This window comes from Mirounga leonina, unplaced genomic scaffold (genome assembly GCF_011800145.1).
Source record: "Mirounga leonina isolate KUSES-001 unplaced genomic scaffold, KU_Mleo_1.0 Mir_125, whole genome shotgun sequence".
Classification (NCBI taxonomy): domain Eukaryota; kingdom Metazoa; phylum Chordata; class Mammalia; order Carnivora; family Phocidae; genus Mirounga; species Mirounga leonina.
In genome coordinates this window covers 43692865-43717448 of record NW_023270305.1, presented here as the reverse complement: position 1 = coordinate 43717448, position 24584 = coordinate 43692865, and the positions used below count along the sequence as shown (strand labels likewise).

At 37.5% G+C, this 24584-nt stretch overlaps 1 protein-coding gene across 5 annotated transcripts in view; it reads left to right on the top strand.

Moving 5' to 3' along the window:
* The window catches only part of ZNF638 (zinc finger protein 638), a 129453-nt gene that overhangs the window by 630 nt on the left and 104239 nt on the right, over nucleotides 1-24584 (top strand). The gene's annotated exons all lie outside the window — the stretch shown is intronic.

Genomic DNA, 24584 nt, shown 5'->3' with positions numbered 1-24584 from the left:
AGCATTGCATAATACGCTGTATCTCATCCAAAAGTAGTTTTTGATCTCAGGGAAGTAGTTCTTTGAATGCAACATTGACACTTTTGTTCCTTAAATAATAAGTTTGAGCTTTCTTATTTTAGAGTAATAGATTTCTTAATGAAAGGAATTTCTCAAAGTACAGAAAAGAAAAACCATGGATAGTGTTTTGAGTCATCAAAAAAAATTTTTTTTGAGTCATCAGTTTTGAGGGATTTTGCTTTTCCAGTTTGCTTAGGTTTGCTTTCACCCACAACTACATACCCAGGTTCCAGACTTTGGAATGGTGTAAATAGCGCGTGCGGCCCCGCCCCCAGTCCACTTGACAGCCGCGGGGAATTTGTCACGCCCCGGCTCCCAGCGCTGCCTGCGGACACTAGCCCGGCCCGGCTGTTTATTGCAGCGATTTGTACATTCCAAGAGTCCCCAGAAAGGCGAGCTGCATACCTGTTAGGATACTGGTCACATCCCAGCCGGGGGGAGGGGGCGGGGGGCCGGGCTGCTCTCCGTAGCAGCATCAGCTCTTTTCCCCCGGTGGCCCGAGTCTACGTCCGGTCCTCTCGCTGGAGCAGACTCAAACGACGCTTAGAGTTGTTAAGTGAATTGCTCTGACAACCCCGTATCGGTACTGTACTGCCCTCTCCCAATCTTTGTGGCCTTTGTGCGAGCCGAGAGAGGAGAATGATAGACATTTTGCAGAACGCAACGTCCAGTGTTCTGTCATGCATTCTTGGCGCTCCTTTCTAGATCTAAGCTCTGGTGACATTGTTTCAGCTTGCTCTGCTCTTTCCCAAGACCCCGTTTATTGGTTTGAGTTGAAAAGGAGTGTCTATTTCTTATTCCTTAAGGATTAGGGAAAGGAATTCCTGGCTTGAGAAAAAGGTGCTGGAATTTAGTTTGCTGCCTACCAAGGATCAGAAGATTATGGATTTTTTTAAAATGAGAGCATATTGGAGATCGGAGAATACTGTAATTATTGTTCTTATTAGGGCGTTGGAAAATAAAAATGTTGCTCTCTTTTATTTAGTAATTAGGAAAAGTGTAAGTACTTGAAATACGTCCTTTTACAGTTGTGAATGTTGCTGTGAATTGTCTTGTAAAATCAAAAGGCACCCTTAATTCATCTTTTCTGTATATCCTTTTTTTTTTTTTTTTTGCATATGCTTAAAGGACTTGGGTAGTGTTTTGCTGTCCCTAGTAACCATGATTCTTAGTAACTTCTTATTTGAACCTCAAGTTTTTTTTGAAACAAAGGTGCCTTTTTAATTGCAATCAAATATATATATTTTTTGAACTTTAAGTGTACTTTAGAGAGGGGAGATGAGTGAGCTATCACGTGCAGTGATTCTTTACCTTTTGCCTCTGGGGACGTTTTGTGGTGGTGAGGAAAACTTAGTTTTTTGTTCTATGAGAAGAGTATGGTTTAAAGAATTTGTTGGGATTGCTCTTTTTTAAGAAAGTTACATTATGTTTCTCATGATTTCTACAATTTTATAATATGCTGTATCTCATCCAAAAATAGTTTTTAATGTCAGGGTAATCGTTTGAATGCAACACCCACACTTTGATTCCTAAATAATAAGTTTGAGCTTTCTTAATTTATGTTTATGCACTTTCTTTTATTAAGGAAATTCTACAAAATACAGAAAAATAAAAGAAAAACCCATGCACAGTGTTTTGAGTCATCAATTTTGAAAGATTATTTTATCCCAGTTTACTTAGGCCTGCTTTGACCCACAACTACATATTCAGGTTCCAAATTTTGAACGGTGTTAAATTATGGTGTTGAGTATGCAACTTCAGGGAGTGTGGGGCTTATTGGTTGTGTTAAAAATTTTATTTTTCTCCATTGAAATGTCAGCACCAGCAGAAACTTTTATGGCATTTTCTCCTTTAAGATATGGATGTGATGACAAAAAATGCTTTAATAATTTTGAATATTATAACTAACAGGAAATACTGTGACTTTTAGAATGACATTAAATTGGAAGGCTTTGAGAACTCGAGTCTGCCATTTTTCAGTGATATGTCATTGCTAAGAGTTCTTTTTCCCCTTTCTCTGAAGCCTACATTTCTTGCAGCATTCATGTAAGAGCTATGGTTTTTTTTTTTTTTTTTAAGATTTTATTCATTTATTTGAGAGAGAGAATGAGATAGAGAGAGCATGAGAGTGGGGAGGGTCAGAGGGAGAAGCAGACTCCCCGCCGAGCAGGGAGCCCGATATGGGACTGGATCCCGGGACTCCAGGATCATGACCTGAGCCAAAGGCAGTCGCTTAACCAACTGAGCCACCCAGGCGCCCAAGAGCTATGGTTTTAATGTCAAGGTTCAATAGGCCTCTTTTTTGACTTTTTGACATGTTACGTGTGCAACATTTCGCAGTTTGAGATTTGGGGATTCATTGGGGTACCTGAAGACTCACACACTGAATCAGTAAAGCATCCTGTCATTTCCCTTAAGTATATTTAGTTTCCCATTAACAGTTAAGTAGGTTTTTGGAGGGCATTTTGGCCATTGTTGTTAAAATTCTTGAATTTTTAGATACGTTTTGACCCAGCAATTCTACCTCTAAGAATTTACTCTAAGGAAATAATAATGGATATGTACATAGGGTTAGTTACTTGGATATTTGTTGCAATGTTGCTTATGATGGTGAAACTTTGAAAACACTCAAGGTCCCAAAATAGGGAAATGGTAAAATAATTTAAGTCAGAGAATATCTATACAATGTAATATATTAATTAATATATTAATACAATGTAATATTGATATTGTATTATAATATGTTAATATATATTGTATTATATGACATTGTATTATAACATAATAATATATAATATGTTAATATGTTGATTAATATATTATGGTTGATATATTAATGTAATGTAAACATATGCAGCCATTACTAATCATGCTGTAGAAAAAATTGACAAAATCAAAAGATGGTCATAATATAATATCAGGGTAAAAAAAAGAATACTTAAAAAGTATGAAGAGTTTTCCATTTTGGTTAAAAGAAGTATAAGAAGATTCTGAAGTATAGTAAAGACTATGCTTGATTTAATATTCAGCCTTGTCACTTGGAGAGAAATTCTGCTTAGTAAAGTTTAAAAACTCTAGGTTTAAAGAAGGAGCTAGGTTTAAAGAAGGAGCTAGGTTTAAAGAAGGAAAAAAGCAAAGACTATATTTACATATGTAGGCATTGAAACCATTCTGTCTTTCAAATAATCATCAAATCCCTAGAGATAAATGGGGATTATCCATATGTCCCTGCTTATCCCCAAGGTTTACTCTTTCTATTTTATCTGAGCCTTTGTAATTTTAATACAGGTTAATAGATTCATTTATGTAGTGATTAAAAGCCTGGTAATTAAGTTCTGAAGTTGGCATGTAAGTGTGCAAGTTCAATGTGTGATATTTTAATTTTGTGTGTAATTTTGTACCAAGATAAAGAGTATAAAAAGGTGTATTTTTTTAAATTAAAAAAAATATATTTTTTGAGTAGTCAGTGATTTTACAGGGTTAAAGATCAAAACGTAAAAAATAATGTTATACAATGAAGTTTCCCTCTTTCCCCTGTTCCTCATCTCCTCAATTCCCATTTCTCCAATTCACCTACCCTGGGTAAGCATTATTACTAGTTTACTGCTTATCATTCCAGAGATATTTTATGCATATCCGAGTCAAAACAGATCTACATTTTTCCCTTCTTGGATATATTTGCCATTTATTTCCTTTGCTTTTTCCATTCAACAGTGTATCATGGAGATTTTTTTCATATCAGTACATAGGGAGCATCCTCAAGAAAAGGTTGTTGTTTTTTTTTTTTAAGATTTTATGTATTTATTTGACAGAGAGAGAGAGAGAGAGCACAAGCCGGGGGAGTGGCAGCCAGAGGGAGAGGGAGAAGCAGGCTCCCTGCTCCATCTCTGGACTCTGAAATAATGATCTGAGCCAAAGACAGATACTTAACTGACTGAGCCACCCAGGTGCCTCAATAAAAGGTTTTTTTTTAAAAAGTGGTTAGAACATAGAGAGAGTATAAAGAAAGGAGATGGACCTTAATCAAAACAATTAAAGGAAGAGTCTTCTTCATGGTTGGGGTGTTGAATACAGGCGCTTTTGCTGAATGAAGAGGAAACCACTTAGTGTACTTGAACATGGCGTATGGAATTGTAAAAGCTTCCAGTTTAAATATCATTAAATTATTTTTAAAAAATATTTTATTTATTTATTTGCAAGAGAAAGAGAGAGCGCAAACGGGCTGAAGGAGAGGGACAAGCAGACTCCATGTTGAGCACAGAGCCCAACTTGGGGCTCAATCTCACCACCCTGAGATCATGACCTGATCAGAAATGAAATCCAAAGTCCATTGCTTAACCAACTGAGCCACCCAGGTGCCCCAATTTTTTTTTAAATTTTACTTTAAAATCAAATATACATATATATATACACACACACACACACACACATATAGTTGAACAAAATAAAGCAGTTCTTTACAACTTGCCACAAAAATATGAGACACATGTTCATTTGTCTTAAGTCCTTGTTTCTCCCTGTTACGGCAACCACTTTCAACTGGTAATTTTTTCTTCTAGTATTTACCTCCTAAAGTCTTAAAGTAAAAGTATACTTTATAACTATTTCTTGACTTAAATGATTTAGATATTATTTATTTTATTTTTTTGTAAATTGAGAATTGATACTTTATGGTGAGGATTTAATGCCTTTACTCTCTCTCTCTGTTCTATTTCCACTTCCTCCATCCTCTCAATTGAGATTTTATCTCAATATTTAGTTAAATCAATAGTTAGGTTTTATATTATTATGATTAGGTAAATATGACTAGCCTTTGAGCCAAAAGATAAAGATTTTTTTTTTTTTTCCACTTACCTAATTTTCTGTCAAATCTATGGCTTTTTCCAAGTACTCAAATGCTGTCAAATGCTCAAACAATTACAAGAATCTTATCAACTTCATTTTTTCCATAAGACTTCCTTCCTATAGGTGTCATTCTTCACGTACATCTGGTCTGTTTCTAGGTTTGCAACCAACCTAGAGATTAGTATCTTTAAAGAGTTAAGAAAAGAGACTGTACCCATAAAATAGGATTTGGATGCTATGGAAAGAAACAATCAGAGAACAAGAAAGTGTTCAATGAAAATAAACATGTGATAGCCAAAATGGAATTCTGAATAGAAGGACTAAAAGATAAAGTCCTCTAGGTTTGGTGCATAGCTCTAGTCCTGGTTTACCTCTTTCCTGTTTTGGATCTTGTTACCTAGATCCTATTGGTTGACTCAATCATTTTGCTCAAGCACTTAGTACAGTTACACTCTAAGAAAAGAAATTTTCAAAGTCCTTGTATGTCTTAAAATGTTTTTCTTCATGGCTGGGGTGTTGAATTATAGTTTGGCTGAATATGACATTCTAGGTTTTTCCTCAGAATGATTAAGATTTAATTTTAGAGTGTCTGTTGTCAGTATTACTGTGTAGAAATCTGGTATCATTAAGTCTCATATCCCTTTATGGGTTGTTTTTCCTTTCTGAAAGCTTTTTAGAATCTTCTCTTTGGTATCCTGAAATTTGATGATTTGGTGACCTTGATGTGATTCTTTTTTTCATTCATTGTGCTCTGCACTTGGTGAGCTCTCACAGCCTGATGCCTCTTGTGTTTTTTGTAGTGTGCTGAAATTTGCTTTAAAAATTTCTTCCTTCCATTTATTCTGTTCTCTTTTTTTCTTAGTTGGAATTTTGGACCTCCTGGATTGATCCTTCAATTTTCCTATCTTTTCTCTTTTGTTTTTCATCTCTTTCTCTCTGTTTTTACCCCCCAACTTCTCTGGGCAAGTTTTCAACACTATCTCCTAGCCATTTTACTCAGAATTTCAATTTATTATATTTTCAATTTCATATTGCTGTTTCTTGTTCCAATTGCTTCTTTTTATAGCATTCTACTCTTTATCAATGCTGTATATTTTCTTATCTTTTTAAAGATATTCATTGTAGTTTTATTTTGGGACTTCCCTTTGCTTTTTGCGTTGTTTCTACCCTTTGTAGTCCTTTTTTTTCTCTTCATTTTTCAGTTTCTTCAGAGAGAAGCCTCCAGTCCTCTGCAGTGTGGGATATAATCCTGGGTGTTGACATGCTGGGAGCAGGGCCAATGAAAGGGACTGTGTCAAGAGTCCCCAAGATCACCTCCAGGCTCAGTGATTCACTAGGAAGTTTCACAGGACTCACCATGTGGTCATACTCACAGTTATAATTTATTTTCGTGAAAGGCTTCAAAGCAAAATCAGCAAAAAGAAAAGGAACATGGAGTGAAGTCCAGAGGAAACAAGGCAGAAACTTCCAGAATCTTCTTGCTGTAGAGTCACACAGGAGATGCTTAATCCCTTCATTACTGAATTGTGACTACATGTGTGAAGTGTTATCTAACAAGGGAGCTCATTAGAGACTCCACACCCAAGATTTTTATTGGGGACTGTTCACATAGGCACCCTCTGCCTAGCACGTACCAACCAAAATTCTGGACTCCCAGGGAAAGCAGGTGTTCAGCATAAACTACACTGTTTGTGCCAACTATGATTAGGTATATTAAACAACTCTTATCAGGGAATGGTGGGATCCTTTCTGAAATCAAAGTTCCTAGATTCCAGCCAAGAGTTAACTTTGCAAGCAGACCTTTCAAAGGATAGAGGTCTCAGGCCTGCTATGAGAATTCTTTTCTGCACAGGGACTAAGATCCCACAGTTTACTCTATAGGCTTTCACTTAACTTCCTTATCTTCTGCCTCCTGCTGTATCCTTGCCCTTGAATGGTAACCTGCTGCTATGGGGCTGTCTGCAACAGGGTTGGAGAGTGGCCCTAGGAAAGGGAGTATCTAAACATTTGTATCAGTAAACCATTGCTGTTACTTATCCTATAGCTAGATGAATGGTTCTCAAAGTGCAACATTTTGTATCAGTAAACCATTGCTGTTACTTACCCTATAGCTAGATGAATTGTTCTCAAAGTGCAGTCTCAGGGAGTTCCTGAGACCTTTTCCATAATAATATTGATGTGATATTTGCCTTTTTTCTTATGAGCATACAGTGGAGTTTTCCAGAGGTTATGTGATATTGCAATAGCCTAAAGGCAGAAATATAAAGCAGTGCCACTCTTTTCACTAATTTATTTTTTGTTTTGGAAAATACATTTTTCCCTAAAATAATGGGTTTATTATCATTTCTAAATGGACTAATAAATATTTTTAAATTTCTATTTCTCTTAAGATAATGATTGCTGGTAGATATAACCCACATAAATAAAAGTTCTTTGGAGTTTCAGTGGTTTTTATTTATTTTTCTATTACTTTTGTGTGTGTTGCAATTTTTTTATTATTGAAATATAATTGACACAATATTATATTAGTTTCAGGTGTACAGCATATTGATTTGACAATTTTATACATTATTCCTTGCTCACCATATGTGTTGTCATCATCTATCACCATACAATGTCATTACAATATTATTGACTATATTCCCTATGATGTATTTTTCATCTCTGTGACTTATTTATTCTATAACTGGAAGTTTATACCTCTTAATCCCCTTTATCTATTTCACCCATCCCTCCTATTGCAGCATTTTTTTTTTAAAGATTTTATTTATTTATTTGATAGAGAGAGACACAGTGAGAGAGGGAACACAAGCAGGGGGAGTGGGAAAGGGAGAAGCAGGCTTCCCGCGGAGCAGGGAGCCCGATGCAGGGGTGATCCCAGGACCCTGGGATCATAACCTGAGCCGAAGGCAGACGCTTAGTGACTGAGCCACCCAGGCACCCCCTCTTGCAACATTATTTACAATAGCCGAGATATGGAAGCAACCCAAGTGTCCATTGATAGATGAATGGCTAAAGAAGAGGTAGTACATATATATAATGAAATATTACTCAGCTGTAAAAAAAGAATGAGATCTTGTCAGTGCTTTTTAAATATGTAGGTCCTTGCACCAAAAAGCTTGAGAAGCCTACATCTCCCATTTTTCTGAGTCTAGAAATTTTTCTTTCTACTAGTAGCAATACCTGTGTTGTCCAATGTGGTAGCCACTAGCCACATGTATTTAAATGTAAGTTGATTAAAATTAGATTAAAATTAAAAATTCAGTTCCTCAGTCACACTAACGACATTTCAAGTGCTCAATAACCACCTGTGGGGGGTAGTGGCTACCATACTGGACAGCACAGATCTAGAACATTTCCATCATTACAAAACATTCTGTTGGACAGTGCTGACCAAAGCTGTTAACACTTAAAGGCCCTTCTTATCGCTTTCCCTTATTCATTTCTACTCCCATGCTGTTTGCTTAATTATGACAGTGAAGCACATATAGATGTTTTATTGGTTCATAAAACATCTCATCCATCACCAAGGCAAAGACAAGGGACAGGCTCTCCGCTGGGACACACATGATGCACACAAATTGCTCTCGTGGAGGAAGTGGCAATGCCACATGGGCAGTGTAGACCTGTGCGGAGTGCCGTGCAGGGAAGCCCCGTTCGTAGATACTGCAGTGTGAATGGGGTGTTTCTGCAGGTGCGAAGTGCCGTGGTCCCAAGTGCATCAGAGAGCTGGGATTTGAGTCCACGTTTGTGTAATTCTGGTCTGTGCTTTTTCATTTTGGTTAAGATCACCCAACCAATCCCTCTTGTCCTGTATATATGGGCTGTTGAAGGACAATTTTAAAAGAATAGGTAAAAATCATGATTCTCATACAAATATAAAGTTTACGGGGCGCCTGGGTGGCTCAGTTGGTTAAGCGACTGCCTTCGGCTCAGGTCATGATCCTGGAGTCACGGGATCGAGTCCCGCATCGGGCCCCTGCTCGGCGGGGAGTCTGCTTCTCCCTCTGACCCTCCCCCCTCTCATGTGCTCTCTCTCTCTCTCTCTCACTCTCTCAAATAAATGAATAAATAAAATCTTTAAAAAAAAACAAATATAAAGTTTACAAATGTTGAAGATTTTATTTAACTCATTAATTAAATGAGAGAACCAGGAAGATGTTACAGCCAGTTCAAAGGGAGAAGCCAAAGAACAGACATATTTATAGATGAGGAAAATGCAAATGAAAGCAGAATTGGCCTCTTTCAGGGTAGAGGGGAGTCACTTGAACCTCCACCAGACAGAATTTATATGCCTAGAGGCAAGAGTTATTTTACATCACTCTAACTTTTCTTCAGTACAAACTAATAAAGTATAATAGTTCAACAGCAATGAAAGGCTGAAATTAGATAATATGGAAAGGCATGATCTACACAAAGATGGCTTTCCATTGGATCACACATTTTCTCCTATAAAACTCACCTAGCGATGTTGAGATTTTTAATTTGCCTGCTCCTGTAAAGTTATCTATATGAAAATTCTGGTGGACAGAGAAGATAATTGAAATGAATAAATTTGTATTCTGGGTTTGTTTTGTTTGCTAGGTTACTGGCTTGTTTTAAGCAAGTTGTTTAGGTATATAAGGCAAATCATTGATGAGCTAAATAGATAACTTAGAAGGCTTCTTACCTTGGTCCCAGACTGGTTTCCCTACCAGAAACTGACAGTGGCTGAAATTTTTTTTTAAGTTCAACACTGAGCTTGGAGGGCATCAAAATAAGTAAACCTCAGTTTTGTATTCTCATTGGAGAGACAGCCTGGTACATAGTGAGCCATCATACAGTGTAATAGGTATTGCACCAGAGGTGAGAAAAATGTGATGTAGAATCACAAAGTAGGAAGCAATGAATTCTGGCTAGGAAGTTAACATTTCATCAGGGCCTTGAAGGAAAACTAGAATTTAACCTGAATGACTTTTCCAGTTATACAAATACGGGAACTTCTGATTATACTCCAAATAAAAAGCCAATCTCCTAGATGATCCCCAGACCCAGCCTCCTGGTAGTCACACCCTTATATAGGTTCCTCCCACCTTATATCAGGATTGGTCTGTATACCTATGTATAAGTGGTGAAGTGGTTGTGTGTGGATTCCAAGGCTTGGTCATAAAGACATTGCTGTTTCCACTGTAGTCTCTTGGATTCTGTGAGAGAAATCAACTGTCATGTCATGAGAACACTCACGTAGCCTTATGAAGAGGCTCAAATGGGAAGAGTTTACTCTGGGTCAGTAGCCAGTGTATTAGTGTCTGTTTCCTAGCTTCCCTAGCAGCTGGTTTACCTTTGTGATTAAGTTCTTGGAGCAGAAGAGATGTGTGCAACTTTTGGTACTTGCCCTTTTTTTTATTTTTTATTTTTTTATTTTTTTAAAGATTTTATTTATTTATTTGAGAGAGAGAGAATGAGAGACAGAGAGCATGAGAGGGAGGAAGGTCAGAGGGAGAAGCAGACTCCCTGCCAAGCAAGGAGCCCGATGCGGAACTCGATCCCGGGACTCCAGGATCATGACCTGAGCCGAAGGCAGTCGCTTAACCAACTGAGCCACCCAGGCGCCCTTGCCTTTTTTTTTTTTTTTAAGAAATTTATTTATTTATTTGAGAGCGAGAACAAATGGAGGGGAGATGCAGAGCAAGAGGGAGAAGCAGGCTCCTGACTGAGCAGGAGCCCAACGCAGGGCTTCATCCCAGGACCCTGAGATCATGACCCAAGCCGAAGGCAGATGCTAAACCGACTGAGTCACCCAGGTGCCCCTGGTACTTGCCTTTAACACAGTTTCTCAACCTTTTTTTATTATCACTGCCATGAGGAGCCTTTTTAGGCTTCCCCCCACCAATTTCCTCCATAAAAATTTAATACTACAGATACACTGTATATCTGTTTATTCACTTTATATGAATATATGTGCTTTATCTACGAAAACACTAATTTTTTTTTTTGCCCTTCTATTCCTCATGCACCAGCTTTTGCCCCCTTGAAGGTGATATTGTCTTTGTTGAGAAAGCATGCTTTGAGAAGATTGGGTTTGCTCTCCCCTCCTCTTTCTTTCTGCACGTGGACTGGAAGGCAGACTGCTAACTTCAACTATGCAGACAAAGAGAATGCAAGCAACAAGGTGGGAGGAACCTGGGGGCTTAGCATCACAGAACAAAGCTAAGCCTGTGTCTAGACAATTAATTGAGAAAGAAACATACACTGATCTTATTTGAGCCATCTTATTTTGGCGCCATTGTTATACCAGCTCAGCCTGTATTCTAACAAATATGCATCCCATTTTTTTCAAAACTGCTTAGAAATTTAAAAAATTTCTCTTATTTACTACATGTCACCCAGGTCTGTTTAGCCATGACTATACAAATGTTATTTACCCTTTGCCATCTGCAAACACCTTATGATTACCAGTACTACAAATTGTATAAACATTAACATTATTTGATCCAAAATTTGGGCACCTCTACATGATATCTCATAATCATTGAATGAAGGTGTTACCATGCTTTATTTCATTGCATATATTGCCAGTTTGCTGTAGTTTTGTTTCGTTGGGGTTTTTAACCATTAGTTTTATAGCAATAGAGTGTACTAAGAGCACAGACTCCTCTAAATTCAGTTCCCTCATCTGTAAAATTGGTCTAATAATAGTACCTACCTCACAGGGTTTGAGGATTAAATGAGATAATTAAATTATTGAGCATATTGTCTGCTTCGTGCTAAGTGTCAGATGGTAATTACTGTTATTACAACGAACACTTAGGTAGATTTCAGAAACTTGAAAAGACAATATTTAAGAGTTCTCAACACTTCAATAAAATGATAGTATAAAAATTAAAATGGCAAAAGAGAATGGAATAGGGGCGCCTGGGTGGCTGAGTCATTGGGCGTCTGCCTTCGGCTCAGGTCATGATCCCAGGGTCCTGGGATCAAGCCCCACATCAGGCTCTTTGCTCAACGGGAAGCCTGCTTCTCCCTCTCCCACTCCCTCTGCTTGTGTTCCCTCTCTTGCTGTGTCTCTCTCTGTCAAATAAATAAAATCTTAAAAAAAAAAAAAAAAGAGAATGGAATAGGAGACCAAGCAATTGTTTTTAAAGGAGAGAGAGAGAGAAAGAAGAGGCAGAGAGAAAATCTTAAGTAGGCTCCACACCCAGCAACAGAGCCTGACATGGGGCTAGATCTCACAACCCTGAGATCATGACATGAGCCAAAAGTAAGTGTTGGGTGCTTAACTGACTGAGCCACCCAGGTGCCCTAGATACTGATACTTTTTAATAGTTATGTTTTGATTAATCTTTCCCTTTTTATATTCCACATCTTAGCAATGTAATTTTATATTAGCAATGTAATGTATACAATCTTAGCAGTGTGAGTGTGTAGCAATATATGTTGCTATTCTTTTCTTCATGCTCACATATATGTATCATATATAGATACAACACACATGAGTTTTTCTCTTTTATAGTGATTCATCTATTCAAATTTTCTATTCTACTTCTGGAGTCAATTTTTATAATTTGTAATTTATACCTTGCTAAGAAGTTATTCATTTTCTTTTGGTTTTTAAATTTCTTGCCGTGGAATTGCATGTGATATTCTCTTGCAGTTTACTAAAGCTCTTTGATATTCCTTTGCTTATTTCTGATCCTATGCATTTTATTCAACCCTCTTCATCCTTCTCCACTCTGCCAAAATTAGTTTTGTTCTCTTGTTCTTTCAGAGAACAAGCTTTTGTATTTATATATCCTTGCTATTATCTTTTAAAGTTATTCTTAAGTTTATCTGTATTAATTCCTGCTTCCTAACGTTTTTTCCTTTTTATCCTTTTCCCTTATTTTGAATAAATAATTCCTTTACATTTAAAAAAAAAAACCCTATTTAATGAGGAAGGCACTTAAGGCTTTAAAATTTCCCCCGAGGACTATTTTAGCTCCTAAAATGGTATAGTTCATTCCTCTAAAATTTTCTCCTTTTCATCATCTTTTAAATGGTTTGTAATTTCACTTATGACTTCTTTGATACAAAGATTATTTAGTAGTATGTTAATTTCCAAGTATTTGTGATTTTTTAAAAATCTTTTTATTATTTGGAATTTTATTGAATGATTAGAGAATATGACATGCAAAATCCCTACTTCCTTAAAAATGTTTTCATCCATTCTTTATTTTGAATGACATAGTTGCAGGATGCCTGGTGGTTCAGTCGGTTAAGCGTCCAACTCTTGATTTGGCTCAGGTCAGGATTTCAGGGTTGTGGGATCTAACCCCAACTGGGGCTCCACGCTCAGTGGGGAGTCTGCTTCTCCCTCTCCATCTGCCTGCCGCTCCACCTGCTTGTGCTTTCTTTCTCTCTGTCAAATAAATAAATAAAATCTTAAAAAAATTTTTTTAAATAAAAAAATAAATGACATAGTTGCTTCAACATTTTTGTTCTATTGATTTTTTCACTTTTTATGGAGATGGAATGGCTAATTGCTTCTCAGGTAAAGAACTAGAATATGTGCCATGTATTTAAGATTTTTGACATGAACAGGCTATAGAAACAGAATAGGAATTTCTCATCCCAGGAGTTTTCTTGTTTGTTTATCTCTATAGGCATAGTTTAAAAGAGCTAAACAGCTCCATTTTGAGCTCAGTTTTCTTAGAACAAGAGCAGTTTGGATAACAAAAAGGAGGTAAGGACATTAAAAAAGCAAAAACAAAAAAGTTAGGCTTTTTAGATGCAACTGGGAGTTCTGGGCAGTTAACCAAGGTTTGGTAGAACACTGGGTAGAACACTGTGAAGCTACAGCCAAAGACGGGAGGCCTTTTTGTGTGAAAAGACTATTGCTTACTTTACTAGTTTTACTAAGAATATAGATTGATGTTGGTAGGATTTAAATCTCATGATGGGTTAGGGGAGGATGGATTGAAGGGAATGTCCCAAATTAATGGGCTGTGGACATTTGTTGGACCCTCACAGTGTTTTATATATTTTTTAATTAGTTGCCAACACTTTGAAATAAAGCAGCTTCATGTAAACCCACAAGCATTCACAGATCTGCATTTCCCGTGTTTAAAGACTTGGAAGCTCTGAAAACACTGAGATTACATTAGCACATGGCTGCAAGAGGCTGGAGTTGGGGAGCACCTGTCACTTTGAGAGAGACATGTTCTCTCCACTTAGACCATCCCCACCATTCCCTCTTACTCCCAAATCTAGGCAAAGTATCCATAGTCATTTTTCGATTTTACTTGTGCTGCTGTTTGTCCCCTGTAGCTTTAAGAAGGGAAGACTGTATATTTTAGATCCACTTGCCTATCAAAAGTGGGGAAAGAAGGCCTTTTTATTATTAAAAAAAAAAAAAGGAAAGAGATTTGTGTGTGTGTGTGTGTGTGTGTGTAAGTAAAGAATATTCCCATGTTTTAGTATGCAAACAAAGTGTGTTTGTGTCAAAAGAATGCAAATTAGGGGCGCCTGAGCGGCTCAGTCGTTAAGCGTCTGCCTTTGGCTCAGGTCCTGATCCCGGGGTCCTGGTCCCCGGGTCCTGGGATCGAGCCTGGGATCAAGCCCCGCATCGGCTCCCTGCTAGGCGGGAAGCCTGCTTCTCCCTCTCCCACTCCCCCGGCTTGTGTTCCCTCCTCCGGCTTGTGTGTCTCTCTCTCTCAAATAAATGGATAAAATCTTAAAAAAAAAAAAAAAAAAGAATGCAAATTAAGATGCCATTTTTTTTTTTTTAAGATTTTATTTATTTATTTGAGAGTGGGAACACACAGGAGCAGGGAGGAGGGGTAGAGGGAGAAGCAGACTCCCCGCTGAGCAGGACTCTGGATCCAGGACTCAATCCCAGGACCCTGAGATCATGACCTGAGCTGAAGGCACACAGTTAACTGACTGAGCCACCCAGGCATCCCTAAGATGTCATTTTAAAACCAACTCCACATAGCACCGTGACTAGTATTTAGAAAAGATATAATAAGGTTTGTTTTTGATGGGAATTCAATAAGGATGCCACTATGATATGTATTTATTTATTTGGTAAAAAAAAAAAAAAAAATTCCTGGTATCAATACCTTATATAGATGGTAAGTTCCTAAAGCAATGCCTTTTGAGTAGAGCAGAAATTATGTACCTCAAATGGAAAGAAATGTAAAAAAATGTCAATATTATTGGAAATACTATCTCATAGCATCTTGAATATATGACTGAGAACTTAGAGGCAGATTACATTTCAAATTTAAAGTATTTATGGCATTTTCAATTTAAGCTCATGAAAACCTATATATAGATAATATCACACAGAAATATCTGTGGTGTCTGAAAATTTTAATGGGGTCGAAGAACTTTTGGATTTGTCACCCAGGAAAAGGCCAGTATCAAATGACTCATTTATGTGTGTTAGAAAAGTCTGTCAAAATTTAATGAAAATAGGTTAAAAATATATTAGCTTGATGATAGATAATGCTCCTGGAATAATAAATAGTTTAGGTTAACATTGGGCATTTTTGTGACATGGTGAAAGGACAAGATATGAATTTAATAATTTGTTTATTGTAGGGTGCCTGGGTGGCTCATTCGGTTAAATGTCTGCCTTCAGCTCAGGTCATGATCTCAGGGTCCTGGGATCAAGTCCCACATCAGGCTCCCTGCTCAGCAGGGAGTCTGCTTCTCCCTCTACCTCTCCCCCCTGCTCATGCGCTCTCTCTCTCAAATAAATAAATAAATAAAATCTTTAAAAAATTAAAAAAAATAATCTGTTTATTGCAGATTTCACTACGAATAATTTTAGTCCAAAGGCTTAAAAATGCAATGCGTATAGTAATTATCACCATAAACTGAATACTGATTCTTGAACTTTAGGTATTTCAAGGCTTTGCAGGATTCATGGTTTGTACAACTCTAGTATCCTATATGCAGTTTAGGACTGAAAATGTTTTTTCAGTTGTTAAGAGAAATCAATTTGTACTTGTCATCCAAGAGAAAATCTTTGCCTCAGTTTACCAGTGAAGAATGGCTGAAAGATTTGGCTTTTCTGGTTAAATTACAGCTCAAGTAGATACTGCAAATATTTCTTTACAGGGGTATTCACAGGGAGTACCACATTTATATGATTCAGTTCTCCCATTTTAGTAAATACATGTTTTTTGGCAAACATTTGGCAAGGAATAATCTGGATCATTTTCATATGCTGAAGTTTCCAACAATGAAAATTAAGGTCTTAACTTAATTCCCCAAATGATGGAATTTAAGACTGAATTCTAAGACAGGCTCTTTGATTTTATACTTTATTAAAATAAGCTAACATTTCTCGGGCGCCTGGGTGGCTCAGTTGGTTAAGCGACTGCCTTTGGCTCAGGTCATGATCCTGGAGTCCCTGGATCGAGTCCCGCATCGGGCTCCCTGCTCAGCAAGGAGCCTGCTTCTCCCTCTGACCCTCCCCCCTCTCATGTGCTCTCTCTCTCGTTCTCTCTGTCTCAAATAAATAAATAAATAAATAAATAAAATCTTTAAAAAATAAAATAAAATAAAATAAGCTAACATTTCTCAATTAAGAGCAATACTGTGAATGGATAGCTACAAATGAAAGTATAAAAGCTAAATATTATAACATTGGAGGAACAGAATTCCACAAATACCTTTGAATTACCCTAAATTCAAAACTCACTATGCAAAAATTTTATTTTTGTTTGAAAGTGTTTGTGTTTAAGAGGAGTTGTTTTCTCTTATGAAACTCAATTTAAAAAAATACTGCTATTGGAGCTCCTGGGTGGTTCAGTGGATTAAGCGTCTGCCTTCGGCTCAGGTCATGATCCTGGGGTCCTGGGATCAGCGGTGAGTCTGCTTCTCCCTCTGCCTCTGGCCCCCCCAACTTGTGCCCTATCTCTCTCTCTCTGTCTCTCAGATAAATAAATAAGATCTTAAAAAAAATACTGCTCTTGGTTCAAAGATTCAGGGAAGAATTCCATATTACACATTGTGTGCAACTCTAACTACATTGACATCTTGGTACAAGGGAAATGACGTCAGATTCTTGGTTTTAGGTTTAAGATGTTGTGAGCTACACGAAAACCTTAATAATTAAGTGTTCCTATTTTTTAATTTGTATTTTGTCAGTTTCAAATTGATAATCTCTCCTGTCATAAATGCTTGTATTATGTTACATGCCTAAATCATAGTTTGTTAAAAATAACGTTTGATTTTCTTTCTGGCATTTGAATTTTCTTTGATTTTTATCACTCCAATTTATTATTATTCAATTATTATATAGTCAGTTATTTTCAATTTGTTATATTCAATTATCAATATATATTCTTCAACTATTGTAAGTTACTGGCTGGTTCCCTACAGTTATCTGAGTTTGTGACGCTTGCCATCGGTGGAAAGTAAAATCTTAGCTATGTTCTTGGGGAAGATGCCTATGAAAATATGGGGATCACATCATTCTAATTAATTTTACACTGTTACCACTTTTCCTTAACCGAGGCACTAAACATATTTTCAGGGTGGTTTGTTTCATGGTGGCAGTTTTAGAGAGTAAACATGAAAAATTACTGCCTATTCATTTCAGCATCATAAGTCCATATTAGCCAGCCCAGCAACACGTAACAAGACTTTCCCCTTCACCCTTCTCTTACCCCTGCAGAATATTCCCTGAGAATTTCTTATGAAAGCTTCAAGGCAAATCATTTAAAAAAATAACACCCATGAGCTTTGATAGGATCAGAGGGTCCAGCCAGACTCTGTTTAGACAAGTAATTGTGTTCAGGTGAGGAATCAGAGGCTGTGCTGTGTTTTGTAATAAGTCCTGAGTTTCTTTGTTGCCTCATTGAAATTCTTTCATTGGGGACCAGATGACTGCTGCCTGTGAGAAGCTCCCTGGTCCTCTCCTCTCCCTGGCAGTGCTACCCTCCCCCTGGCTCGGATGCAACTATGGTTCTGCCCTCTCAATTGCTTGCTGTTTGTTGCTTTTTCATAGAATCACAGACCTTAAAGACTCTAGTAAAGCTTTTGACCACACACACAAATTTTTTTTTTTTCTAAAGTTCCCAAACCAGCTCAAGGAAAACAGAGAAAAAGAGGACAATGGAAAATGTCTTTCTAAATCCTAAGTAATGGGTGGTACTGAACTATCACTATGAATAGATACTTTTTTCATCCATAAAGTTCAGTGTCTAGTTGGGTGTTTACATTTCAATTTTGCTGAATGTTTAGAAAAAAATGTATTTATTTAAGAAATGACAATACAGGGGCGAGGGGTGGGGAGAATGGCAGCTTAGCACCCTTCACATTTCTCCTTGCTCCCTTTGATCCTTCTTTGGGGTCAGACAGAATTATGCTTCTGAATATGCCCTTCAGTGGTTCTTACGCGTGGTCCCCAGCAGTTGGCAGCATTGCCTGGGAACTTACTGGAATTACAAATTTGGGGGCCCCATCCCAGACCTACAGGATGAGAACCTACTTTTGGGGAGTAGGATGGGCAGCAACCTGTGTTTTAACAGACCTTTCAGATGACTCAGGTGTACGCTGAAGTTTGAGAGCCTCTGCTTTATCTAGCTTGGATTATGCCTGTGTTAGAGTTGGATGTAGAGACCGAAGTAAGTTTTTAAACTCCTGTAGGGTCTTCCTCCTTTCCCTTCATTGCTTTGGGAGTCTGGATAGAGTATATATTGTGGTGAACTGCAGACTTTTATGCCAGCCTTATGGACTTCGTGGTGGCTGCCGTCAGCTGACTGCCTTGAATGACAACTACTAATTGTTGAGGTCACGGGTGAGATGGATCCTTGGGCAGGAAGTCAGAGCGGGCGTCCCAAGAACTGTTGATCAGAGGGAAAGCTAGTTTTGAGACATGGCCAAGCAATTATTCTCGTCTGGTTACTTCATGTTAAGTAATCCACTAAAGGGAAAAAAAATATCTTTGAGTATATGACTTTGTATGAGAAATTGTGTGTTCAACTTTTTTATTATATATACATAACATGAAATTTACCATTTTATTTTTTTTAAAGATTTTATTTATTTATTTGACAGCGAGAGAGACAGTGAGAGAGGGAACACAAGCAGCGGGAGTGGGAGAGGGAGAAGCAGGCTTCCCGCTGAGCAGGGAGCCTGATGCGGGGGCTCGATCCCAGGACCCCGGGATCATGACCTGAGCCAAAGGCAGACACTTAACAACTGAGCCACTCAGGAGCCCCGAAATTTACCATTTTAAACATTTTTAAGTGTACAGTTCAGTGGCATCAAGCACATTCACATTATTGTGCAACCATCACCACCATCCATTCCCAGAACTTTTCCATCTCCCAAACTGAAATTCAGTACCTATTAAGCAATAACTACCCATTCCTCATTCTCCATAGCCCCAGATAACCACTCTTCTGACTTTCCTTCTCTATGAATTGACTACTTTAGTTTCCTCATGTAAGTGGAATCATACAATTTTTGCCCTTTCGTGGCTGGCTTATTTCGCTTAGCATAATGTCTTCAAGATTCATCTATGTTGTAGCATATATCAGAATTTCATGCTTTTTAAAGGCTGAATGAAATTCCATTGTATGTATATACCGTATTTTGCTTATCCATTTACCTGAGGGTAATGTTTGGGTTTTTACCATTTGGCTATTGTGAACAATGCTGCTATGAACCATAGTGTACAAATACCTGTTCAAGTCTTTGCTTTCAGTTCTTTTGGGTATGTACCTAGAATTGGGATTGCTAGATCATATGGCAATTCTGTTTACTTTCTTGAGGAAATGCCATATTATTTTCCACAGTGACTGTACCATTCCTACCAGCAATGCACAAATGTTCCAATTTTTCCATATCCTCACCAACACTTCTTATTTTCAGGGTGTTTTTGTTTTGTTTTTTTATAATGGCTATCCTAATGCATAAAAAGTGTATCTTACTTGGTTTCTGTTTTCCTAATGTCCGGTGCTTATTGGTCACCTATATTCTTCTTTGAAGAAATGTCTATTTATGTCTTTAGCCCATTGTTTTAATTAGGTGTTTTGTTTTTGAGTTGTAGGAGCTCTTTATATATTCTGGGTATTAATACCTTATCAGATACACAATTTGCAAATATTTTCTCCCCTTCTGTGGGTTACCTTTTTACTTTGTTCATACTGTCCTTTGATGCACAAAAGTTTTTAATTTTGATAAAGTCCAATCTGTATGTTTTTTCTTTTGTTGCCTGTGCACTGAATGTGTAGATCACTTTGGGAATTATTGACATTTTACTTAGTTATTTTGAGAGAGAGAGAATGGGGGAGGGGAGAATTATTAACATTTTAACAATTTTAACTCTTCCAGTCTATTTAGTTGTTGAGTGTTTTTTATCAGGAAAGGATGTTGAATTTTGTCAAGTATTTTTTCTGCATCAGTTGAGATTATCATGTGTTTTATTTCCCCTCTAATTCATTTTATGAAGCTAATATTACTGATACCAAAACTAGACAAATATAAAAAAAGTATAGACTGGTAACTCTCAAAAGTATAGATACAAAATCCTTAACAAAATATTAGAAAATAGAATTAAGGAGTGCCTGAGTGGCTCAGTCATTAAGCGTCTGCCTTCGGCTCAGGTCATGGTCCCAGGGTCCTGGGATCGAGCCCCACATCGGGGGTTCCCTGCTTGGCAGGAAGACTGCTTCCCCCTCTGACACTCCCCCTGCTTGTGTTCCCTCTCTCACTGTGTCTCTCTCTATCAAATAAATAAATAAAATCTTAAAAAAAAAAAAGAAAATAGAATTAAGCAAGACATAAAAAGAATTATATACCTTAACCAAATGGGACTTATTCTAGGGATGTAAGGCTGGTTTAGCATCTGAAAATTAATCAGACTAATTCACCATATTAACAAGGTAAAGAAGAAAAATCACATGGTCATATTAATCAATGTAGAAAAAGCATTTGACAAAATTTAACATCCATTCATAAATAAAAACTCTCAAAAAATAGGAAGAGAAGAGAACTTTCTCAACGTGGTAAAGAGCATCTATAAGAGCCTACAGATAAAATCATACTTAATGGTGAAAAACCGAATGCTTTCTCTGTAAGATTGGGAACAAGAACAGTGCTGGAAATTATTGCAGAAAATAAAGGCATACAGATCAACGAAGAAGAAATAAAACTGTCCCTGTTTGCATATGACATAATTGTCTTCATAGAAAATCTCAAGGAATCAACAGAAAAACTAGAACTAATACAAAAGTTCGGCAAGGTTGCAGTATAAAGGAAAAACATACAAAAATTAATTGTATTTCTGAATGCTATCAGTGAACACATGGATACCACAACTTAAAATACAATACCGTTTAAGTTTGCTCCAAAAATATGAAACACTTGTGTGTGCTTCTAACAAAAAAAAGATACAGAACTTGTATGCTGAAAACTACAACACTGATGAAAGAAATCAAGGATGATCTAAATACTTCTTTGGAGAGAAATTCTGTGATTAGAAGATTCTACGTAGTGAAGATGTTGATTCTCCCCAAATTGAAATATAGGTTTAATGTAATTGTTATCAAAATCTCCATAATATTTTTGTAGATATAAACAGCATTATTCTAAAGTTTATATGGAAAAACAAAGTAACTAGAAGAGCTAGAACAATTTTGAAGAAGAATACAATGGGGGAAGTCAGGCTATCTGATTTTAGGAGTTACTGTATATAGCCATAGTAATCGAGACTGTGGTGTTGGTAGAAGGATAGACACATAGATTAATGGCACAGAATAGAGAACCCAGATAGATACCTACACAAATATGCCCAACTGATTTTTTACAAAAACACAAAAGCAATTCAATGGAGGAAAGATAGCTGTTTCAACAAATGGTGTTAAAGAAATTGCATACCCACTGGCAAAAATATGAGTTAATGGGGCACCTGGTGGCTCAGTTGGTTAAGCTGCTGCCTTTGGCTCAGGTCGTGATCCCAGGGTTCTGGGATGGAGTCCTGCATAGGGCTCCCTGCTCAGCGGAGAGCCTGTTTCTCCCTCGCCCTCTGCCTGCCTCACTCCCTGCTTGTGCTCTCTATCTCTCTGTCAAATAAATAAAGTATTAAAAATAAATGAGTTAAACAACAGTTAACAAATAATTAATAAAGAAAAACCAATCAAATTAGAAAATGGGCAAAAGAGGAATTCCTGGATTACTCAGTTGGTTAAGCATCTGACTCTTGATTTCGGCTCGGGTCATGATCACAGGGTCGTGAGATTGAGTCCCACATCAAGCTCCACACTGAGCAGGGAGCCTGCTTAAGATTCTCCCTCTTCCTCTACCTCTCCCCCCCAAACTGATCTCTCTCTCTCTGTGTCTCTCTCTCGAAAGAAAGAAAGAAAGAAGGCAAAAGACACCCTGAAGCATTTCAACAAATAGGATAATACAGATAGCAAGTAAGCACATGAAATAAATGTTTGGCCTCATTAGCCATAAAAGAAGTGCAAATTAAAACCACAGTGAATTATCACTATACAATTATCAGAATGGTTAAAATTAAAAAATAGTGAAAACTCCAATTACTGGCAAGGATGCTGAGAAGCTGGATCACTCATATTTTGCTGGTAGGAATGTAAAATGGCATAGGCACTATGGAAAACAATTTGGCAGTTTCTTATAAATTTAACCATGCATTTACCATACGACCCCAATAGCACTTGGACATTTATTTGTCCTAGAGAAATGAAAGCTTTTGTTCACACAAAAACATATGCACCAATGTTCCACGAAGCTGTATTTGTAATAACCAAAGACTGGAATCAGCCTATATGTTCTTCAAAGGGTGAATATTTAAACTGTAGTATGTCCAGGGGCGCCTAGCTGGCTCAATTGGTAGAGCATATGACTCTTGATCTCAGGGTCCTGAATTCAAGTCCCATGTTGGTTGTAGAGATTATTTTTTAAAAAAATGTTAAACTGTGGTACATCCATACTATGGAACACTCTTCAGCAATAAAAAGGACTGAATTATTGGTACATGTAACAATCTAGGGGGATCTCCAGACACTTAAGCTAAATGAAAAAAGCCAATTCCAAAAGATAACATACCATCTGATTCCATTTATATAACGTTCTTGAACTGACAAAATATAGAAAGATTGAGCAAATTAGTGATTACCCCAGGTTATGGAAGGAGCTGAATGCAAGACAGATGTGGGTATAAAAGTGTAATAGGAGGGATCCTTGTAGTGATGGAAATGCTCTGGGTCTAGATTGTATCAATGTCAATATCCTGGTTGTGATGTTGTACAATAGTTCTACAAGATGTCACCATTAGGAAAAACTAGATAAGGAACACAGGGGACCTCTCAGTATTATTTCTTACAACTACATATGAATCTACAATTATGAAAAGTTTAACTTAAGATTTTTCTAGGGGCGCCTAGGTGGTGCAGTTGGTTGAGTGTCTGACTCTTGATTTCAGCTCAGGTCATTGTCTCATGGGTAATGGGATCGAGCCCCACATGGGGCTTCTGGCTCAGTGGAGAGTCTGCTTGAAAGATTCTCTCCCTCTGCCCCTCCCCTGACTCATGTGCACTCTCTCTCTCTCTTTCTAAAATAAATAAATCTTTAAAAAATAAAAAAAATTTTTCTTCTATAAATGAATTCAGCAAAGTAGCAGGATATAAAGTCAACACACAAAAATCAACTGCGTTTCTATATATGAACAACAAACGAACTGTAAAGGAAATTATAAAAAACAGTTCCATTTACCCCTCCTACACTGTTGGTGGGAATGCAAGCTGGTGCAGCCAATCTGGAAAACAGTATGGAGGTTCCTCAAAAAGTTGAAAATAGAGCTGCCATACGATCCAACAATTGCACTACTGGGTATTTACCCCAAAGATACAAAAGTAGGGATCCGAAGGGGTACGTGCACCCCGATGTTTATAGCAGCAATGTCCACAGTAGCCAAACTGTGGAAAGAGCCAAGATGTCCATCGACAGATGAATGGATAAAGAAGATGTGGTATATATATACAATGGAATATTATGCAGCCATCAAAAGGAATGAGATCTTGCCATTTGCAACGACGTGGATGGAACTGGAGGGTGTTATGCTGAGTGAAATAAGTCAATCAGAGAAAGACATGTATCATATGACCTCACTGATATGAGGAATTCTTAATCTCAGGAAACAAACTGAGGGTTGCTGGAGTGGGGGGTGGGTTGGGAGGGATGGGGTGACTGGGTGATAGACACTGGGGAGGGTATGTGCTCTGGTAAGCGCTGTGAATTGTGCTGTGACTGTTGAATCTCAGATCTGTACCTCTGAAACAAATAATGCAATATATGTTAAGAAAAAAAGAAGAAGAAGAAGAAGATAGCAGGAGGGAAAGAATGAAGGGGGGGAAATCGGAGGGGGAGACGAACCACGAGAGATGATGGACTCTGAAAAACAAACTGAGGGTTCTAGAGGGGAAGGGGGTGGGAGGATGGGTTAGCCTGGTGATGGGTATTAAGGAGGGCACGTTCTGCATGGAGCACTGGGTGTTATGCACAAACAATGAATCATGGAACACTCACTACATCTAAAACTAATGATGTAATGTATGGTGATTAACATAACAATAAAAATTAAAAAAAAAACAGTTCCATTTACAATAGCATCAAAAACAACAAAATACTTAGGAATTCACTTAACCAAGGAGGTGAAAGATTTGTATAATGAGAAC